The following is a 15,745-nucleotide window of genomic DNA, read 5'->3' as shown; positions in this document are numbered from 1 at the left end:
AGCGTGTGGCTGAGCATGCTCTGGTGTAGAAGCCTCGAAATTGCGTGTTTGGTGTCGAGGATCTGAACTTCCTCGGCAACCAAATCACTGCTGAGGCTTTATGCCATTGGAATCTAGGGTGAAATCCGTCAACACGTTTCCTGCTCCAACATCTTTCCGCAAGCTGAGAGAGTTCCTCGGGTTCATAAACTTCCCCCCGGTGGTTCATTCCGCTTAGTGCTCAAGTATTCCAGCGGTTGACCAATCTGCTATGTCGAGACGAGCAAAAGGCCCCTGAATTTTGTTGGTCTGAAGAACACCAGAACGCGTTCCAGAAAGCTAAAGACTAACTAGCCGCGGCTACCCTTCTCATGCACCCACTGCCTGACGTCACTGCATGCCTCATGGTGAACGGCTCTTCCACATCCGTCGGATCACTGTTGCAGCAACACGAGGGTGCACAGCGGAAGCCACTGGGCTTCTATCGAAACACCTGACGCCTGCAGAAGTAGAGTACAGCACTTTTGCAAGGGAGATGCCGCAAGGTATTGTTCCATAAGCTTTTCCGCCACTTCTTCGAAGGTCGTGAGTTCTACATCTTGACAGACTACAAGCCCCTCACCTGCGTATTCAACAAAAGTTGTTCCTCATATTTAGAAGGAAAATTTGTCAGCAATCATTCATCTCCTAGTTTTCAACAGACATCCGCCACGTTCTGGAGTCGGAAACGAAGGAGCCGATGCCTTGTATTCCATCAACGCTTCCGGCACAAAAGTCCTAAACTTTGAGGCGATGGCCGCGGCTCAGTGAGAGGACACTGTGTTGATGAAGCATGAAAGGTAAGGGATCTTCACTCGTGCTTTCGCAGGTGACACTTCCCTACGTCAGGAAACGAAAACCTGCGATACCTCCCAGGCACCCCACGACCTTTCGTGCAACTGAATTTTGGATGAGTGGTATTCAACGCTTTCGACTCTATAAGCCACCAAGGTGCACGGGCAACCCAGCGGGGGATAACAGAACACTTCGTTTGGCCCAGCATCAACGCGAACATGCGACGTTGCTCTCGGATATGTGAAACATGTCAGCATATAAAGGTGACTCGGTACACTCGGGATGTACACTTATGTGCCACGGTTTGACCTCGTTCACCTCGACCTGGTCGGACCGCTACCACCCTGCCGAGGTTTCAGGTACCTGCTTACAAGCATCGATGGGCTAACTCGGTGGCCCCTAGCTATAGCAATTGAGGACATATGAGCTGAGACCCTCGCGTAGGACTTTATACAGACATGGGTGTTCCGCTTTGGCTGCCCCGACCGTATAACAATTGACCGGTGACTGCAGTTCCAGAGCTACCTATTTCCGCTCTTTCGACCATTCTCGGCCCGACGCTGCAGCGTGAAACCGCCTACCACCCCGCCAGGAACAGAATGGTGGAGCGCTTGCACAGGTAACTCAAAGCTGCACTTACAGCATTACTCAATCGCAAGCACTGGGTGGAAAACCTCCCGCTCGTTCTTCTTGGCCTATGCGCAGCAGGGAAGGAAGACCTTGCCTTCAGTGAAGCTGAAATGGTGAACGGCTCAACATTCTGCCTCCCGGGAAAATGTTTCTTCGACCAGACACTTTCCACCCCAGAAGCTTCCGACCACATTCAGAAGCTGCGCGCATGGCTTCCACAACCGAGGCTAACATCACGTCGCGTCGCCCGCAACAGAAGGGTCTCAATTTTTTGCGACATGGACTCAGCTACGCGTGTGTCCAGGCGACACGACGCAACGAAGCCGGCCTCCCTCCGCCGTACGACGGCCCTTTCAACGTTTTGGGACGTAATGGCAAGACCATTGCAATAGACGTGTGGCGCAAACAAGAACTCTTCGACGTCGACCGCGTCAAGCAGGCTCATATTGAGGTTTCTGTTCACGCAGGCTCGCAAGTATGTTTTCAGTGATAACCAGTAAACTCTGACCTTTCAACACTCAGCCGGTAACTGCTGCCTTTCTATAAAAGCTCCGCAATCTATGGAGGAAGCCTCTGTAGCTTATGCTGCTCGGCACACCAGCGCCAGCGGCTTCCGCCAGACCGTCCTTTTCCCTTCTCACTGGTATGCCGCCTGCTTGACGACAGTACGCTTTTGTAGAAGACGCGTGTTGGCGACATCGCCGTTGGCTTACTACTGGGGTCATTCCCCCGCTCTCTTCAACGGTAGCCATCGAGGCAGGCATAACTTGTCCGGACGACTCCTGGCATTATTTCGGGTGCCATTGCGGTCTTCTTGATTCAGAGGCGTTTTTCCCCTCTCTTTTCAAAGACGCAGGGGTTCCCCTTCTTCCTCTCGTCTGGGGTAGCTCTCAGCGTACGCATCTTTTGAAAAGAAAGGGTCGTCCTGAAGCTGCAAACCACCTCCGCGTCTGCTTTCTCGCCTCCTGCAGTAGCCGACATTTTGCGCTGTACACGTACTTTTCGGTACCAGCAACTGGCTTGCCACTTCACCAATCCTGTTCGATGGTGCCGATATTGGTAAAAAATCACGAGAATCTTTTAGCGCTAAAATTTTTTCAAATTTATTAAAAGGTAGCGGTCATGCCAATGCGTTTTCTTCGAAAAATTTTGTAAATACTTGCGGAAAATATTTTCTCCTAGACCAGCAAAGGTAAACTGAACTTGTCGCTCTACTACCTTTGCGATACTCTGTGCTCATGTATAGAACAAACATTCTAACCTATTTTTCATGCTAAACCATTAACGAAAAAATGTTTTATATGATAGTTTCAGCGAAGAATCTGGTATCTCAGACATGAACGTAGACTGCGTTTTGACCATTTATTAGGTGTTCCAGTATCTCCCTGGTCTACAGCCTGGTAGCTGGAACAAAACTTTTCAGAATTCTATATGCCCTGCATAGCATCCAATTGAATTGTCCAAACAAAATTTAAGCGAATGGATAGTTTATCATGCACGTATGTGAACCTCTTTCACATAAACCAGTGTATCCATCAAAAAGTAACCACTGGGTGTTGGTGTTGATAAGGAGTAATGAGCTAGGGCGCACACTGAGGGTTTTACAATAACCGGTTAACAGCCGTGGCTGCCCTGAGAATTGGCCAAAATACTTCTGCGTGAAGACATGCATCCTGACCTCCTTGAAAAATCTTTTATAGGGTTCCATTACAGACGTAAAAGACCGAACTAGACAATATAAATTGCCGCAGATATAATTCCTGCAATCTCCGCAATAATCGTATCTACAGACTTTCGTTTTAAATAGACCCACCATTGCACCAATTTATAAAGACTGATTCGTTACTCATCCGTACTACCTTATCTTTTACGTGCTCCACATTCACCTATTTTCCATGCGCAAGTCTTGAACGTCTACATGTTAATGATGCCAGAGGAGGAAGAGGCCATATTTCTCCAATTTTTTCAACTCTCTCGTGGTTAAAAGTAATCGTAGAAACTCACTGACCTGGTGGAAGGGTAACTGACGGAAGGTCAGGGATTTTGTCAGGAATGATGAAATTGCCACTTATATACAACGAGGAAGTGAACACAAGAAGCATGCACTTTACATTTATTTTTGTTTTAACTCTAACCCGTTTACACTTTTGCAATCCCTTTAGTTTCCTATAACCGTGTTTATACAGCCGTCAGTTGAATGAGCTCATTGTTCTGCACCAGTATTTAGAAGAGTTTGAATTAAACGATAGCAAGACATATCCTGGTATAGTGACCGGCATTAAAATATAAAATATGGCTTTAATATCCTTTGCCGAAGGGTCTGCCACATAGCCACAGGCACCCAAAATGCAGAAACAGCCTACCCGTCATGCAATTGCAGGCGCTGGACTGCAAACAAACGTTGTTGCGATCTCTTGTAACTGCGTCCTAAGTGTTCAAGAGCGCATAGCAAGATGATGCAGTGGAACCATTACCAGAAGCTGGGGTACTCGGTGAGGCACACACTCCAGGACCGTAATAGTGTTGATTGTTGTTTCCTTTCTGTCTTCGGAGGGGAATTTAGTGCTACCCACAGAGATCTGAAGTTTTCTTTTTTGCTGTGAGCGAAAGCATCTGTTTTATTTACCCGTACCTTGATAACAAATTATTTGGGCGTTTTCTAGGTGACATAGGCCCACAAAGACCCAGAAAGAGCGTGTTTAAAAGGCAATCACTCGTTTGCTTTTCATTTGCATAGTAATTCCGAGAAAAGTAGAAAAGAATGTATAGTACATAGATTGAAGGTGACCAGGACCATAATGTAGAACCTCTAACAGAAAAATACAAAGCAATAGTTTTGGGTTAATTTTTAGAACAAGCAAAACAAAAACATAAAAAAGAGTAATACCAATTTTAGAGGCCCTCGGCTTCTTGTCATTATTACATAAGTTGGTTCTTTATTTGAGTGACGGTGCAAAATCTAAATCTCAATCTTTAGGTTACCATAGCTAGCAAAGAGGTATTTGTCAAAAAAAGATACTAAGAATACAAGCATGTGCCGGATAATTTCTACGGTAGGTAAATATATATGATAAAGGGGCATGCAATAAACTAGCGTTAACGAAGCATGTGTAAATTTTGGGCATCTTGAACAGCAAAAACGAACTATTCAGTACGAGTGCTACATGGGTAAACACGTAACTTATATAAAAGGCTGAGAAACAACATCGGCTTCCGTTTTGACATTGGGCGGAGCGTACCGATATTGCTAAAGGTCAGCCATATTTAATGGGCCAAGAAAGAGGGTTACCATCCCCGCTCACCCAGTAAGGAGTGTGAGAACTCACCGGTTTTTCGTCCTATCAAAATAAATACAGAAATTAACAAAGCTAAGCAGACATTGTTTTTTTTGCAAGAAAAACAGCACCACTAGGGTTCTCTGAATTGCATTCTTTTGATATCGGTGAATATTTTCCAACACCTCAATACGACTACTCAGTACTGGGGTATGCACTGTCCAGAGTATTTATATTTCAGTGTTATAAAAATAAACATTTGGGGAGTTGATAATTCATGTTGAACTAAAGCGCAATCAAGAAGTCTTAGGCGACAGCAAGAGGACAAACAATACGCTATTTTTTACTGCTACAAATGTCGTCCTTCTTATTGTCTTGCTGTGTCGTTCTCCATACAGCTGTATATTACAAGCTTAAAATGTATTCAATACCTGCTGCATTATTTTGCGGCTAAGCCAAAGTATCTCCACAAATATTAAAATTCAATTTTCTACAATTTATTTTTCGTAAATAGTTTTCGGATGTTATAAAAACTTGTAGCAAATGCAATGCATCCACAAGGAGACTCGAATTATGAGTAAAGAAGTGGAATTTGACCCAAATATGAAAACTTTAGGTATTTCCAGAACCAAAGAAAACCAATATGATCCACTGGCTAAAACCAGAGAAAGCATCAGGATTCTGCAGGCCACAGCCAGGGCCTTTTTTTACTGAAATTTTTCAACTCACGAAAAGACATGGACCCTCGAGTCACCACCCGTGGGTTAAAAAGACGGTCCCCTTGTCCCTGAGTAGTCAAGTGTCGCTGGCTTCCACCAAAAGCATAGGAGACAAAAATACCTTAAAATAAATACCCGAGAAAGTGGAGAAGAAACAGCCCCATCGGCAGGGTAATCGTCATTGCACCAGGCGCGTATGTTGGCGGTTGTGGGTTTGGGTCCCACCATGGGGACATTGCCTCTCGCCTTTCCTTCGGCCTTTCAACAATCTTCATCTGTTTCTCTGTTTCAATGACATAACGAGCTATATAAATATATATATATATATATATATATATATATATATATATATATATATATATATATATATATATATATATATATATATATAGCGAATCAGAATAGGAAATGAGGGGCTCGTTGAAAATAACACAGAAATAAAGGTTGGCAGTCGAGAAAACCTCGGAAAGCAAAGGGGAGGATGTGGTAGATCATTGAAACAGATTAAGAATTTGGAAAGAAAGAAAGAAAGTGAAGAAAAAATGCCCGCCAGGTGGGATCCGAACCCACGACCTCCAGAATACTCGTCTGGTGCGATAACCACTACGCTACCGGCGGGGCGATTTTCCCATTCACTTTCTGGGGTATTTATGTAAGGTATGTTTGTTTCCTGTGCTTGGGGGTGGTAGCCAGCGCCATTCGGACTAATCGGGGTGAAGGGGACCTTCTTTTTAACCCCCGGGTCGTGACTCGAGTGTCTACGACATGTCCAGAGTGGTCGAGCAGCTTTGAACCCTCTTAAGCTCCCTTTGGCAACAAGACTGCCAGAACAGAGGCCCTCGCTATGCATGTAGCGAATCAGAATAGGAAATGAGGGGCTCGTTAAAAATAACACAGAAATATAGGTTGGCAGTCGAGAAAACCTCGGAAAGCAAAGGGGAGGATGTGGTAGATCATTGAAACAGATTAAGAATTTGGAAAGAAAGAAAGAAAGTGAAGAAAAAATGCCCGCCAGGTGGGATCCGAACCCACGACCTCCAGAATACCAGTCTGGTGCGATAACCACTCCGCTACCGGCGGGGCGATTTTCCCATTCACTTTCTGGGGTATTTATGCAAGGTATGTTTGTTTCCTGTGCTTGGGGGTGGTAGCCAGCGCCATTCGGACTAATCGGGGTGAAGGGGACCTTCTTTTTAACCCCCGGGTCGTGACTCGAGCGTCTACGACATGTCCAGAGTGGTCGACCAGCTTTGAACCCTCTTAAGCTCCCTTTGGCAACAAGACTGCCAGAACAGAGGCCCTCGCTATGCATGTAGCGAATCAGAATAGGAAATGAGGGGCTCGTTGAAAATAACACAGAAATAAAGGTTGGCAGTCGAGAAAACCTCGGAAAGCAAAGGGGAGGATGTGGTAGATCATTGAAACAGATTAAGAATTTGGAAAGAAAGAAAGAAAGTGAAGAAAAAATGCCCGCCAGGTGGGATCCGAACCCACGACCTCCAGAATACCGGTCTGGTGCGATAACCACTACGCTACCGGCGGGGCGATTTTCCCATTCACTTTCTGGGGTATTTATGTAAGGTATGTTTGTTTCCTGTGCTTGGGGGTGGTAGCCAGCGCCATTCGGACTAATCGGGGTGAAGGGGACCTTCTTTTTAACCCCCGGGTCGTGACTCGAGTGTCTACGACATGTCCAGAGTGGTCGACCAGCTTTGAACCCTCTTAAGCTCCCTTTGGCAACAAGACTGCCAGAACAGAGGCCCTGAATGGGAAAATCGCCCCGCCGGTAGCGTAGTGGTTATCGCACCAGACCGGTATTCTGGAGGTCGTGGGTTCGGATCCCACCTGGCGGGCATTTTTTCTTCACTTTCTTTCTTTCTTCTTTCCAAATTCTTAATCTGTTTCAATGATCTACCACATCCTCCCCTTTGCTTTCCGAGGTTTTCTCGACTGCCAACCCTTATTTCTATATATATATATATATTCATAAATATTTATCTATATTGTAAGGCGCGCACCAGTAGTCTTGGGGAACACGTCTTTATTAGGCGAGCCTTGTCCTACGTGACCGGAGGCGAGGCCTAGAGAACAACCCAGACGGGCGTTGATGATGATAGACAACTGATGGCGATTATGACGCATGATTGCATATGAAAGACAGGCCTCGGGAGTACGAGTCCACTGGTGCATACCCTTCTGCTAGTACTTCGCACATACCGTTAGCGGAAAACTACCGGGAATTGTCCGGACGCAAATTCCTCTGTTGTCGGGGCACTAACCAGCGCTTAAAATATATATATATATATATATATATATTTATATATATATATTGTTACGAACAAGTGGACAATTCCCAATGTCCCTCCATCGACGACGACGAGTAGGTGGCAGACGCGCACCCGGTGCGAGCTCGGCGATACCCGCCATGTATATAGTTCACAATACATAGTTCGTATCTCATTGTTCATGTCCTGCGCCACGTAAAATGTTTGGTGGAGTGTGCGAGTGTCTCCCCGTCCTGGCATCAGCTTTGCTACGTCTCGGCACCGGCGAAACATCGAGGGTACGCGGTCCGTGTCGGGCAGCACCAGCCCCGCCGCGATCAGCACATGATGATGCCCCCGTCCCGTGTCCCAAGCCTTCTCGTCCGGCGTGGTTCCCAGCACCCTCATCGGTTCGTCGTGGCCACGTAACAATATAAATATATTTATATATTTATACATCTATATATATATACATATAAATATATATATATATATATATATATGTGTGTATATATATATATATATATATATATATATATATATATATATATATATATATATATATATATATATATATATATATATATACAGGGTGTTGCGACGATAACTGGAACACTTTAAAAATTTTTCCTGAGCGATCCGCCGCTCTGTTCGCGCTCAAACTTCACACAAAGGTCGCATTTTGTGGTCTATTTTGTTTGACACCGGGAACAACAACGGTACTTAGCTGTGTATTCTGAAAATAAATAAAAACGATTTTCGCCTATGGGAAATCAGCGGCTGATTTGGACGTGCGAGCCAGCGCAAGTTGATGTTGGAACGACGGAACCACCTGCAGAGTGAAACGCATGTTTGGGATTCACGTACGGAGCCAAATGGTGCTGCAGACGATCAGAAAATGCACCTAGAAATGAGCTAACAGACGATCCGAAAACCCGGTTTTCGGGCTCGCACGTCCAAATCGCCGCCATTTTCCCATAGGCCAAAATCGTTTTTATTCATTTTCAGAAAGACCAGGTAAGTACCGTCGTTGTTCCCGGTGTCAAACAAAATAGACCACAAAATGCGACCTTCGTGGCAAGTTTGAGCGCGAACAGAGCGGCGGATCGCTCAGGAAAAATTTTTAAAGTGTTCCAGTTATCGTCGCAACACACTGTATATATATATATATATATATATACAGGAAAAGTTTTCCTGGACGCCCGTAGAATATACATAAAAATGGTTTCGACCACGGTAAAAAAAGAGAACAGATTTAATAACGTTTCGGCCGAGGGACCGGCCTTCTTCAGATACAGTGAAGGCATTGTCGTACAGCTTATATGTGTTTCAAAACTACAAATCAGCTACAGCAGTCGAATGAGGAAAGGGAAGAAAAGGAAAGAGGCAAACACGAGATACAGGCGCTTGTCTAAAGCATTACATAGACGCTATGGTGCCCAGAATTATCAATAAAGGTTTTCTGCACGATGTGTGTGCTTATACAAAAGCAAGGCTATCTTTACAAGGTTGTCTCTATAAACACCAAGAACAGAGCAACGACCCTTAACAGCGATAACATGAACAATTGCCTATGAATATTCAGTTCAATAGCTGAACTCAGTGTTATAACATTACTGCGTGTTCAGGCAGCTTAATTTCCCCGGACTTTCGTTTGAACCAGATACTAAGGTGGTAAATTTGTAAATTAGGAATGACTCGCGCACTTCTGTATCATGGTGGGTACGAAAACCAGATTGAAGGATGGTGGCTTTGATATGATCAAAGGAATGGCCTGTAACGTTCACGTGTTTGGATAGCGGAAGATGCGGAAGGGAGGTTACATGTGCCCTGTGGTTATTGAAACGCAGTCTAAACGATAGCGCCGTTTGACCAATGTATTGCAGGTTGCAAAGAGAACATTCTAACATATAGATTACGTTTTCACTGTCACAGCAAAGATCACTATTTATTTTTAGGCAGTACTTCGAGGCTGAACTGGTAACCGATCGGGTAGTAGTGATGTGTGCGCAAACCTTGCAACGGGGCTTGTTGGAAGGATGGCACCCAGATGGAGCCACATGTGTGGTTTTTGAGGAAGTTAAAATATCACGAAGGTTTCTAGCTCTGCGGTATACTACTCGTGGCGGTTCGGGAAAAATTTCTTGCAGCCGATCACTCTGCTTGAGAATATTGTAGTGTTTACTTAAAATGTTCCTAATTTTAGGCGTTGACGCGTTGTACGTAACCACGAGGTTCGTTCTTTCGGGGGGTGAAGGCCGGGCTTGAATATCGAGGAGGTCATTGCGGTCAAGAGCATCGGCGCGCCTAAATGCATCGTCAAGAATTTCGGCAGGGTACTTTTGTTTAGTGAGGGCGTCGCGAAGTTGTAGGCAGTTGGACTCGAAGTCAGATTGCTTAGAACAAACTCTTTTGAAACGGATGGCTTGACTATACGGGATACTAGTTTTGCAATGCTTAGGGTGGCTACTGTCAAAATGGAGGTAGTGTTGCCTGTCGGTTGGCTTGCGGTAAATTTTAGTCCCGATTTCACCGTTATCTACAGTCAAAGTAACGTCAAGAAAATTGATGGTTCACTGGGAAAAAGAATGGGAAAATGAAATAGAAGGGTGAGCCTGATTAAAATCATTAATGAAAAACAAAAGAGCGGCCTCGCCGTGTGTCCAAATTAAGAAGATGTCGTCAATGAAGCGTTTATAGTACAGAGGTTTAAGAGCACAACTGGCTAGAATATCGTTCTCAAGCAAGCCCATGAAGATATTAGCGTAGTTAGGACCAATGGCGGTGCCCATTGATGTACCACTAACCTGAACGTAATGGATTCCATTGAATTCAAAATTGTTTAGCTGTAATATCAGGCGCAAACGAGTAGCTAAAGTTTGGCTGTCCAAGGTCTTATTGATATCTGATATCTCGTATGCTAGTAGTACAGATCGGATGCCGTCGGTATGCGGTATGTTAGTATACAGAGACGCCACGTCTAAGGTAACCAAGAGGGCGCCTTCGGGGACCTCAGCAGAAGTGTTATCAGTTAAGAAATGATTGGTGTCTTTAACGTATGAAGCAAACGTTGCAGGAATGTGGTTGATTTCCGTATCGACAAAACGGGAGATATATTCAGTTACAGTTCCTATTCCCGAGACGATTGGACGGCCAGGATTTCCATGTTTATGTATCTTCGGTAGGAGGTAAAAACGGCCTGCGACGGGACTTAGAGGAATAAGCGACCTAATTAATGAGCTATCCAACTTTTTTTCGGATGTGAGCGCGGTTAGCACACTTGTTATGACAGACTCAAAATGTTCAGTTGGGTCTTCATCCAAACGTTTATAAAATGACTGATCGTTAAGTTGCCTCATCGCTTCTTTAAGATAGTCCGTTTTATTAAGCACTACGACTGCGCCCCCCTTATCTGCAGGCTTAATGACTATGCTGTCACGGGACTCAAGTTTCTTGATTGCTGAGGTTTCCTTTGGGTTGAGGTTACGTTTAAAACAGGCTTGATTGCGGGATGCTTCTAGCACGTCTCGCTGTACTGCGTTAATGTACAAATCTAGACATTTGTCACGTAGGGCGGGAGGCGTCCAGCGCTTACACGAAGGCACTGCTTTAGATGTATAGTTAGAATCATCTCTGCCATGAAAATATTCTCGTAGTCTTAAACTGCGGGCAAAGATATCTAAGTCTTTCATTAGTTCGAATTCACTGAATCCGCCTGTGGCTGGACAGAAACTGAGTCCGCGTGACAGCACACTTATCTCCTCGTCTGACAACACAGTTGATGACAAATTTACGATACAGCTACGCGCGGTTGAAGACACTTCAGGTGTTACGTTTAACGGTTCTCTTGAGGAAATTCCAGAAATGCAGGGCAGTGGTACACCATCACGTAAAAGTTTCTTATGCTTCGTCGCTTGAATTTCGCGTATCTTTTTCTGCTCGTAAGCCGCTAGAAGCGTTTTTTCGTCAATACTTAAGTTGTGAAAAGAAAGAAGTTGCGTTTCCTTGTTGCGCAACTACTTAAGGGAAAACTCGTGATGCTTGATGATGATGCGCATAAGGTCTTGAGAAGCGTTTTTTAACACACTATTCCATTGTGACAGATTATAACTTGACATATTGTCTACAGCTGGTTTGATTGATAATTTCAGACCTTTGGGCACCATAGAAGCCTGTAAGTAAGTGCGTAGAGTTAAGATATGCTGGTTGCAACGAGTACGCTTTTCAATGGCTTTCCTAATTTTCAAGTAACCACTAGAAAGCATGCCATCTTCTGCAGTACAATTAGTCACGGAGTCTAGTCACTTTGAATCGTTTGATTTTTGCACTTCAAAATTTCTCTTACGCAAGTCGTAATAGGGAACTCCAGGTCCGGTATGAAGCGGGGATGAAGATCTCGGGGTTTTGCGGCGGGCGCCCAAACATGGTCCATGAGGGTAGGAAGGCAATGAAGAGGGGTGCTGATTTATCGCCGCCACTGTAGTCATCGTCGTCGTCGATGTCGCCGTCATCGTTGTCTTTGTAGCCGCAGGCATCGTTGCTGCCAACGTCGTCGTCGTCGTCGCCGTCGCCGTCGCCGCCGTGGTCGTCACCGTCGCCGCCCCCGCCGTCGCCACCGTCGTCGTCGCCGCCACCGCCGCTGTCGCCGCCGCCGTCGTCGTCGCCGTTCTCGAAGACTGGACCAACGCCGCCGCCCGTGCCATCGCCGCCGCCGCCGCCGCCGCCAGAGCCCGGACCACCGCCGCCGACGTCGTCGCCGCCCGCGCCGCCGCCCCCGCCGCCGGAATCGCCGCCGCCGACGCCGTCGCCGCCGCCGTCGTCTGAGACGTGACCGCCAAGTCAAACAAATGGTCGGGAGCGTGGTCACTCCAGGACATCAATGAATTGTCGCTGACCCTTGGTACGAGTAGCTCCTTAAAGTCCAACTTAAGTATTGACGAAAAAACGCTTCTTAACTTAAGCTCCAACTTAAGTATTGACGAAAAAACGCTTCTAGCGGCTTACGAGCAGAAAAACATTCGCGAAATTCAAGCGACGAAGCATAAGAAACTTTTACGTGATGGTGTACAACTGCCCTGCATTTCTGGAATTTCCTCAAGAGAACCGCTAAACGTAACACCTGAAGTGTCTTCAACCGCGCCTAGCTGTATCGTAAATTTGTCATCAACTGTGTTGTCAGACGAGGAGATAAGTGTGCTGTCACGCGGACTCAGTTTCTGTCCAGCCACAGGCGGATTCAGTGAATTCGAACTAATGAAAGACTTAGATAACTTTGCCCGCAGTTTAAGACTACCAGAATATTTTCATGGCAGACATGATTCTAACCATACATCTAAAGCAGTTCCTTCGTGTAAGCGCTGGACGCCTCCCACCCAACGTGACAAATGTCTAAATTTATACATTAACGCAGTACAGCGAGATGTCCTAGAAGCATCCCGCAATCAAGCCTGTTTTAAACGTAACCTCAACCCAAAGGAAACCTCAGCAATCAAGAAACTTGAGTCCCGTGACAGCATAGTCATTAAGCCTGCAGATAAGGGGGGCGCAGTCGTAGTGCTTAATAAAACAGACTATCTTAAAGAAGCGATGAGGCAACTTAACGATCAGTCATTTTATAAACGTTTGGATGAAGACCCAACTGAACATTTTGAGTCTGTCATAACAAGTGCGCTAACCGCGCTCACATCCGAAAAAAAGTTGGATAGCTCATTAATTAGGTCGCTTATTCCTCTAAGCCCCGTCGCAGGCCGTTTTTACCTCCTACCGAAGATACATAAACATGAAAATCCTGGCCCTCCAATCGTCTCGGGAATAGGAGCTGTAACTGAATATATCTCCCGTTTTGTCGATACGGAAATCAACCACATTCCTGCAACGTTTGCTTCATACGTTAAAGACACCAATCATTTCTTAACTGATATCACTTCTGTTGAGGTCCCCGAAGGCGCCCTCTTGGTTACCTTAGACGTGGCGTCTCTGTATACTAACATACCGCATACCGACGGCATCCGATCTGTACTACTAGCATACGAGATATCAGATATCAATAAGACCTTGGACAGCCAAACTTTAGCTACTCTTTTGCGCCTGATATTAGAGCTAAACAATTTTGAATTCAATGAAATCCATTACGTTCAGGTTAGTGGTACATCAATGGGCACCGCCATTGGTCCTAACTACGCTAATATCTTCATGGGCTTGCTTGAGAACGAATTTCTAGCCAGTTGTGCTCTTAAACCTCTGTACTATAAACGCTTCATTGACGACATCTTCTTAAATTGGACACACGGCGAGGCCGCTCTTTTGTCTTTCATTAATGATTTTAATCAGGCTCACCCTTCTATTTCATTTTCCCATTCTTTTTCCCAGTCAACCATCAATTTTCTTGTCGTTACTTTGACTGTAGATAACGGTGAAATCGGGACTAAAATTTACCGCAAGCTAACCGACAGGCAACAGTACCTCCATTTTGACAGTAGCCACCCTAAGCATTGCAAAACTAGTATACCGTATAGTCAAGCCATCCGTTTCAAAAGAGTTTGTTCTCAGCAATCTGACTTCGAGTCCAACTGCCTACAACTTCGCGGCGCCCTCACTAAACAAAAGTACCCTGCCGAAATTCTTGTCGATGCATTTAGGCGCGCCCATGCTCTTGACCGCAATGACCTCCTCGATATTCAAGCCCGGCCTTCACCCCCCGAAAAAACGAACCTCGTGGTTACGTACAACGCGTCAATGCCTAACATTAGGAACATTTTAAGCAAACACTACAATATTCTCAAGCAGAGTGATCGGCTGCAAGAAATTTTTCCCGAACCGCCACGAGTAGTATACCGCAGAGCTAGAAACCTTCGTGATATTTTAATTTCATCAAAAACCACACATGTGGCTCCATCTGTGTGCCATCCTTGCAACAAGCCCCGTTGCAAGGTTTGCGCACACATGACTACTACCCGATCGGTTACCAGTTCAGCCTCGAAGTACTGCCTAAAAATAAATAGCGATCTTTGCTGTGACAGTGAAAACGTAATCTATATGTTAGAATGTTCTCTTTGCAACCTGCAATACATTGGTCAAACGGCGCTATCGTTTAGACTGCGTTTCAATAACCACAGGGCACATGTAACCTCCCTTCCGCATCTTCCGCTATCCAAACACGTTAACGTTACTGGCCATTCCTTTTATCATATCAAAGCCGCCATCCTTCAATCTGGTTTTCGTACCCACCATGATAGAGAAGTGCGCGAGTCATTCCTAATTTACAAATTTAACACCTTAGTATCTGGTTTAAACGAAAGTCCGGGGAAATTAAGCTGCCTGAACATGCAGTAATGTTATAACACTGAGTTCAGCTGTTGAACTGAATATTCATAGGCAATTGTTCATGTTATCGCTGTTAAGGGTCGTTGCTCTGTTCTTGGTGTTTATAGAGACAACCTTGTAAAGATAGCCTTGCTTTTGTATAAGCACACACATCGTGCAGAAAACCTTTATTGATAATTCTGGGCACCATAGCGTCTATGTAATGCTTTAGTCAAGCGCCTGTATCTCGTGATTGCCTCTTTCCTTTTCTTCCCTTTCCTCATTCGACTGCTGTAGCTGATTTGTAGTTTTGAAACATATATAAGCTGTACGACAATGCCATCACTGTATCTGACGAAGGCCGGTCCCTCGGCCGAAACGTTATTAAATCTGTTCTCTTTTTTTACCGTGGTCGAATCCATATATATATATATATATATATATATATATATATATATATATATATATATATATATATATATATATATATATATATATATATATATATATATATATATATATATATATATATATATATATATATATATATATATATATATATATATATATATATATATTTATATATATATATATATATATCTATATATATATATATATATATATATATATATATATATAGATAGACACATAAATATATATATATATATAAATATCTAGGTTGCACTTGTCATTGCCAGGGCTATTCGGCTCTTTCCGAAATATTTATTATTGCCGATTGACG

General features: G+C 44.5%; 2 non-coding genes across 2 annotated transcripts; both read right to left on the bottom strand.

Annotated features, from left to right (window-relative positions):
• Positions 1-5,982: 5,982 nt before the first annotated feature.
• Positions 5,983-6,055, bottom strand: Trnat-agu (transfer RNA threonine (anticodon AGU)). Its single transcript has one exon. It is a non-coding gene; the product is annotated as a tRNA-Thr (tRNA).
• Positions 6,056-6,444: 389 nt separating this feature from the next.
• On the bottom strand, positions 6,445-6,517 carry Trnat-ggu (transfer RNA threonine (anticodon GGU)). Its single transcript has one exon. It is a non-coding gene; the product is annotated as a tRNA-Thr (tRNA).
• Positions 6,518-15,745: the final 9,228 nt, after the last annotated feature.

The sequence above is a fragment of the Haemaphysalis longicornis genome, unplaced genomic scaffold (genome assembly GCF_048455015.1).
Source record: "Haemaphysalis longicornis isolate Haplotype H1 unplaced genomic scaffold, Haemaphysalis longicornis Haplotype H1 scaffold_5, whole genome shotgun sequence".
Taxonomy (NCBI): domain Eukaryota; kingdom Metazoa; phylum Arthropoda; class Arachnida; order Ixodida; family Ixodidae; genus Haemaphysalis; species Haemaphysalis longicornis.
This window is presented reverse-complemented; position numbering and strand designations above follow the sequence as displayed.